This window comes from Anas platyrhynchos, chromosome 13, assembly GCF_047663525.1.
Source record: "Anas platyrhynchos isolate ZD024472 breed Pekin duck chromosome 13, IASCAAS_PekinDuck_T2T, whole genome shotgun sequence".
NCBI lineage: Eukaryota > Metazoa > Chordata > Aves > Anseriformes > Anatidae > Anas > Anas platyrhynchos.
Window position 1 is genome coordinate 17,575,265 of NC_092599.1, and position 6,018 is coordinate 17,581,282.

Genomic DNA, 6,018 nt, shown 5'->3' on the forward strand with positions numbered 1-6,018 from the left:
TCTTTCTTTCAGACAGTTCCTTGAAACATATTTATGCAATATGCATGTTATTATCCCTGTAGCCCAAACTGTATAGAGCACCCTAGCTGAGAACAACCAGTCCTCATTCCATTGTCTTCTATTTTGTGGTGACCATGGTACCCATGCAGTCTTATGCCAAAGCGGTGTTTGTATGCTTGGGTTTCAGAGAAAAGCAAACAAAAATATATTTTTACAGTATAGATTTGAGCTAAAATATTGTTTGCAAGACAGCCTATAAGTTTTGAAAGCAATTTATGTAGCATTTGATTTTTTAAATAATCTACTAATTCACTGCTAGTCAGTAGGAGATGCTTTCTGTAGCAAAGCATTTCTGATCGTGAATAAGGCTAAAATAATTTTCTATATCAGTTTAAAAAAAAAAGGAAAAAAAAAGAAAAAGGAACACATTTCATTGATAGTTTCTTAGAGGGGCAGGAAATCTTGTTTTCGAACTACCTGGAATTCTGAAAGTCCGTTCAATAATGACTGCCCCTGCAAAATTCATTTGCTGCTTATTCTTTCCCTTCTTATTCATAAGGAAAGTACTGACTTTTTTCTCTACCTTTTAACCATCTGATTGCAGGTCAGAACATAATTTTTTTTTTAATTCTGTTTTGGACTATGCCTAGTACTTAGCTCCAGCTGAACTCACTACACACAGTACAAGCAATCCATTTTAAAAGACCTGCTTATTCAATTGGCAGTTCTTGAGACGGGAATTGATATACAGTCTTTTTGCAGTTGTCATTAGGAACAGACATACCGATATGGGTCTGGAGACTCTTTCCTTTGCTAATTTGGGCAGTAGATTAGAGTTGCAAGTGCTGTCAGGCTTGCAGTGGTAGGGAGAGCAGACAGTATAGTGCGTAAAGTTGGACTTCATTACTGTTCATAGAATCACACAGTGGTTTGGGTTGGAAGGGACCCCAAAGCCCACCCAGTCCCAACCCCCTTCCACGAACAGGGACACTTCCCACCAGCCCAGGCTGCCCCCAGCTCCATCCAGCCTGGCCTTGGGCACTGCCAGGGATGGGGCAGCCACAGCTTTTCTGGGCAGCCCGGGCCAGTGCCCTCAGAGTAAAGAATTTCTTCCTTGTTCAACTACAAAAGTTACAGGTGTCCAGAAACATTCTGGAGGTGTACTATGGCTCTTTGATTTAGCGGCACCAGCTGACAGATCACAGAATCATAGAATGGCTTGGGTTGGAAGGGACCTCAAAGATCCCTTAGTTCCAACTCCCTGCCCTAGGCAGGGACGCCACCCACTAGATCAGGTTGCTCAGGGCCTCATCTAACCTGATCTTCATCACCTCCAGGGATGGGAAGTAATAGTCCTCTTCCTATTGCCTTGCTTTCAGGTTTTGGTGTGTCTAGTTTAGCACTATTCTGCACAGCGATAGATGTTCTGAGATAACTCGTGTTACATTGCTTTAAATCCTGGTGTTGCTTGTCTTTCACTAGTTTTTATCATGGGAAGAATTCTTCTTGTTAAGATCAAGCTATTTATCTTTTGCTTATCAGATTCTGTAGTTTTTCACTGAGTTACTCAACTTAGATCTATTCTGACATTATAGGGGAGAATGAAAAGAACAACTTTAATATACTTAATTAAATACATATTTCTCTATAACATTATCAGTACTATTTATGAGGAACTTCTCAAAAAACAGAAAAGGTCAAATATTTAGGATATTCAGTCTGAGATTCTTAGCCTGTGTTTTTTGAAAGGAGTTTCATTACATTGGCTGTTTGGATGACCATATGGGATTAATCTATAGAAAGTAAAATTTGCCACTTGTGATACTTTTTTTTTTTTTTTAACAGAATTTTTCCCTACAAAACATTGTATCTTTTCCACCCTTATTTAAGTGTTCTACTTGGAGACCATAAAGAATTCCTGTAAAAAGATTATTACAAACACTATAACCTTCTGCTTTGTGTATGAGGTACAACTCTTCCACATATTTGTGCCTCATATGAGCACATAGCAGTGTTATCACTCAGCAGTTTGAAGTCAGCTGTACTGCATATTACGTGATTGTGGATAGAAGATGAAAGAGGTTAATTGCACTGTTTAATACAGACATTTGAGGGCATTTAAATATATTTTACTTCCTTCCTCACTGAACTATTGAAAATAAAGCAAAACAATGAGGAGATGGGTTTGGATGAATAAATCTCACTGGTATTATTTAAACAGTGTCCATCTTCTAGTTTTGTAGCATTGACAAAAAATTAAAGGTTATTCTATTTCCTACTCCTATCATTGTTTAGAGTTTCCTGTAAAGATAGAGTGCTTTTTCTCACCCAGCACTGATATATTGGCATAACCTTCATATTTTTAGAGACTTATTGTTGCAGTGGAATCTGGGGTGAGAACCCCAGGATGACAGGGTAATAAGCACTGTGGGCAAAAATGAAAGTGATAGCATGTAACAGAGGCATTGTTATGACTATTGAAATCAAATGTATGAATAGTTTTTGGACATATCTGATTTTATTGGTTCACCTTCAGAGTACAAGGTGCCAGCTACCAAGGTACCAGCATTGTTAATAGTTTGGATTCTCTAATTTTACTGGCTAAACTCCAGATATTCTAGAGTTTTTTTCCTGCTGAGTAAAATAAATGCACCTGCACAACATGCTTCATACTAGTGTTTAATGGCTGTTACACTCTTCCAAGCTTCTTCTTTGTAAATCCTGTCATGACTCAGTCTTTCTAATTCCATACAAAGCAATATTCTCCTTGGTCATCTTTTACTAATGAATGTGAGAAATATTCAAATTAATAAATGTAGTCTGTGATTGTTAAAGTGAAATACTAAACTGAATGAGACATAGCAAATGGCAATGAGCAGTGGGCACAGGTCATGCCTACAAGGGAAAACAGAACAGCATTAGTGAGATTTTTGCTTGTTGCACCACCTACTAAAGTCAAATTACGCCTGGTTTACAGAAAATGCAAGTACAACTATTAGCCTTCAAGAAATGCTAGGACACTGTGTGCTGTTCCTTTTGAGAAATTTGCTTCCTGTCTGACACGCATATTAAGAACTAAGAGTAAATATTCAGATACTGTAATCATCTTGCCATCTTGGATTTGGGCTGCTTTACTATGCTGTGCTTGTTTTTCCATCCTAGGAAGCCATATGCGAAAGGCTCACAGAATCAGTCAGACAGAACGTCTGTTTTTTCTTCCTAGAAATGAAATAGCATTCACTTCTTAGAATCTAGATCGACCAGAAGGGTGATTCTTATGTGGTTAGCCTTTGATAATACCGTTACTGTGCAGCATTAATTAGTGGTACTCAGAGCATTTATTTATAGCTAGGTAAATATGTGCCTCTTAAAGAGGTTCATCTACCCTTCGAGAATATGTTAAAATTAGAAGGCACTGGTAGAGAGCTCATCTTTAAAAACAAAATTAATCTGCTTTTGGATTTCACAAATTCCATTTGTGTTAATAATGACATATTTAATATAGCAAAGTTTAAAACAACAACAAATGACAACAACAGCAAAAACAATTGAAGCTCCCACAGAAAACACGAAGCAGGTTGGAAAGTAACAAAAAGGAAATCTGGAAAACAATGTGCACAGATTAGTGAACCTAGGCAGAGAGTTGAATCCTAGCAAAAGCCAGTAAGCAAGTTTCACTTCTGATAATTTGACATCTTTTGAGTGAAAGATTCATTTTATATATATATATATGACACATCATATTTTAGAGATATCCTACATAGGTAAAAAAATAAAAGAGAATGGTGTAATAAAGAGTTACAGAGAGTCTTTCCTTGGTGATTCCTAAATGATTTCTGCATCTCTGAGCCTTCCTTACCCTGCTGTATCTGAACTTTCACTTTATCTGCTGTCATACAGCCTTTCAAGACAAAAATAAAATAAAAATCTCTAAGCCTATGTTAAGACTCACTCATATGGTATTCTATTGAGAAGCTACTAATTTCTGAAAAATTCACTAATGAGCTGAAGAAGCTGTCAATTTAAAAGAACTATTACGAATAGAAAAATATGGTGTTCGTGTTTTACAGATTTCATTTGCTATAGTTCCTAAAATTAGCTGGATTTTTACTTTTATTTTGATTGAACTTTATTTTACCTGTAGCAAAATACAGTAAATCTTCCTTTATATAGGAACCAATGTCTCAGACTTCAGAAGAAAGCTACCAACTGGAATATGATACCCTCTGTAATTTTATAACACTATTCAGATTGAATGTATGTTCAACTTGGAATATGTAGTATCTCCGAAATTAGGATTGTAATGAATCTCAAGAGGTCATGTGGGCAAGTAAAATTCCCTTCACTTCTTGTTTTTAAAAGCTACAGATTCTACTTGAATGAAAAATATTTTATGGTATTCCATCATGGCGATGTTAGATATAGCAGAACAACCTTTTTTGGTCCTTGTTAGCCCTTTGTTTCTTCTTCAAAGGCAGGAATTTTAAAAAGATGATGCTCAAGGTAAAAGAGAAGAAGTAAACAAGATGACACTATAAAGGTATTCCAAACAGGTTTTATGTTGGTCTGGAATTATATTGGTATCTAGCAGGAAGAATACCAAATTTCTAAATCAGTTCATTGGTCCTTGCCATTATCTTCCCTCAATACCCATGTGATTCCTTGCATTTAACGATAAAGATATAAAACAGATGTCTAGTTTGTGTACAGAACTTCTAAATTTATAATTAAGCAGCCATTTAGTTTTCAGTATGATTGGCTTGGGTTACCAGGAAAGACAAATTGGGAGACTTGATTGTTAATGACACACCTCTGTGTTTTTGTTTTGCTTTTCTTGTTTTATTTTCTTAATAGCCAACAAAGTTTCTGAGAGGAAATTGCTCCTGGTTCCTTTGGGATCAGATACACCTAACTCTTTGCATTTTAATCTATTTTATGTTTACTGAAGGGACCAAAGAATTTTCTGAGGTTTCGTAGTCTTTTCTATTGCTAGCATGTTTTGTTGTACCATTTACATCTAGAGCGTTTTAAGACCATCTGGAGCAAAGCTGTGTGCAAAAGAAAGTCATAACAAAATTCACATTCTTTATGTAAATCTATTCACTGAGCCCCTCCTATCACTAAGGCAAGTTTTTATCGTGTCCCCTCCCCTCCCCCCCCCCCCCAGGATGGATGTGATACTGCTGCTTATATAACAATGCAATAAGTTTCTCTGTTGGAGGAAAAAGTAAGGTAACCAAGCAACAAAAATCATTCTTGCCCTTAATGAAATTGCTTTCCCATAGTTAGGATACTAACACCAATGCTTTTAAGAATTGAACAGTGAAAGCTTCAGTGTGAATAAGTGCCTTTTAGCCTTCTCATTCTTCTTACATGTTTTTTAGTAATGCTCAAAATGTTTTGAAACCCCCTATTTGTAAAGAGAAGCTATGGTGCAGTGCTGTACTCAAACCCATGTGACTACAGCAAAATGCAGTTTTCTTCATCAGGATCCTGCCTTGGTATGCTTATTTGCACATGTAGATTGGAATACAGGATCAAGGCACTTTATTCTCTGATTCAGTAGATTTTTTTTTCATTTATTCAGATTTGACTATAATATAGAAGTGCTAGCATTTAAGAACTTAATGTGAAGTTTAACATGGTGTTTGCTGATACCTCAACTAAATTAGAAGATGTTTAAGCTAGTGATTATCCCTACTCTTTCTTTGTACACAGTGTTGTACTCAACACAATGTGACCTTCATTTTTGGTTGAGGCCGTTAGGTTCTAATGCAATAGAAATAATTGTGCATCTTATAATTTATAAACACTCAAATATTAGTAATACAATTAGATCACACAAACTTGGAAAAGTATCTTTGCAGACAAGAATACTCATGTCTGAGTACATAGTCTGAAGTTTTCAAGTCACCAAATCATGTTGGTACAGATTTATTGTACATATAAATGCCTTATTTTGTTCTGAGAATTCAGTACTAGAATATTTTTGGTGAATGTCACTTTTTTGAGCAACAT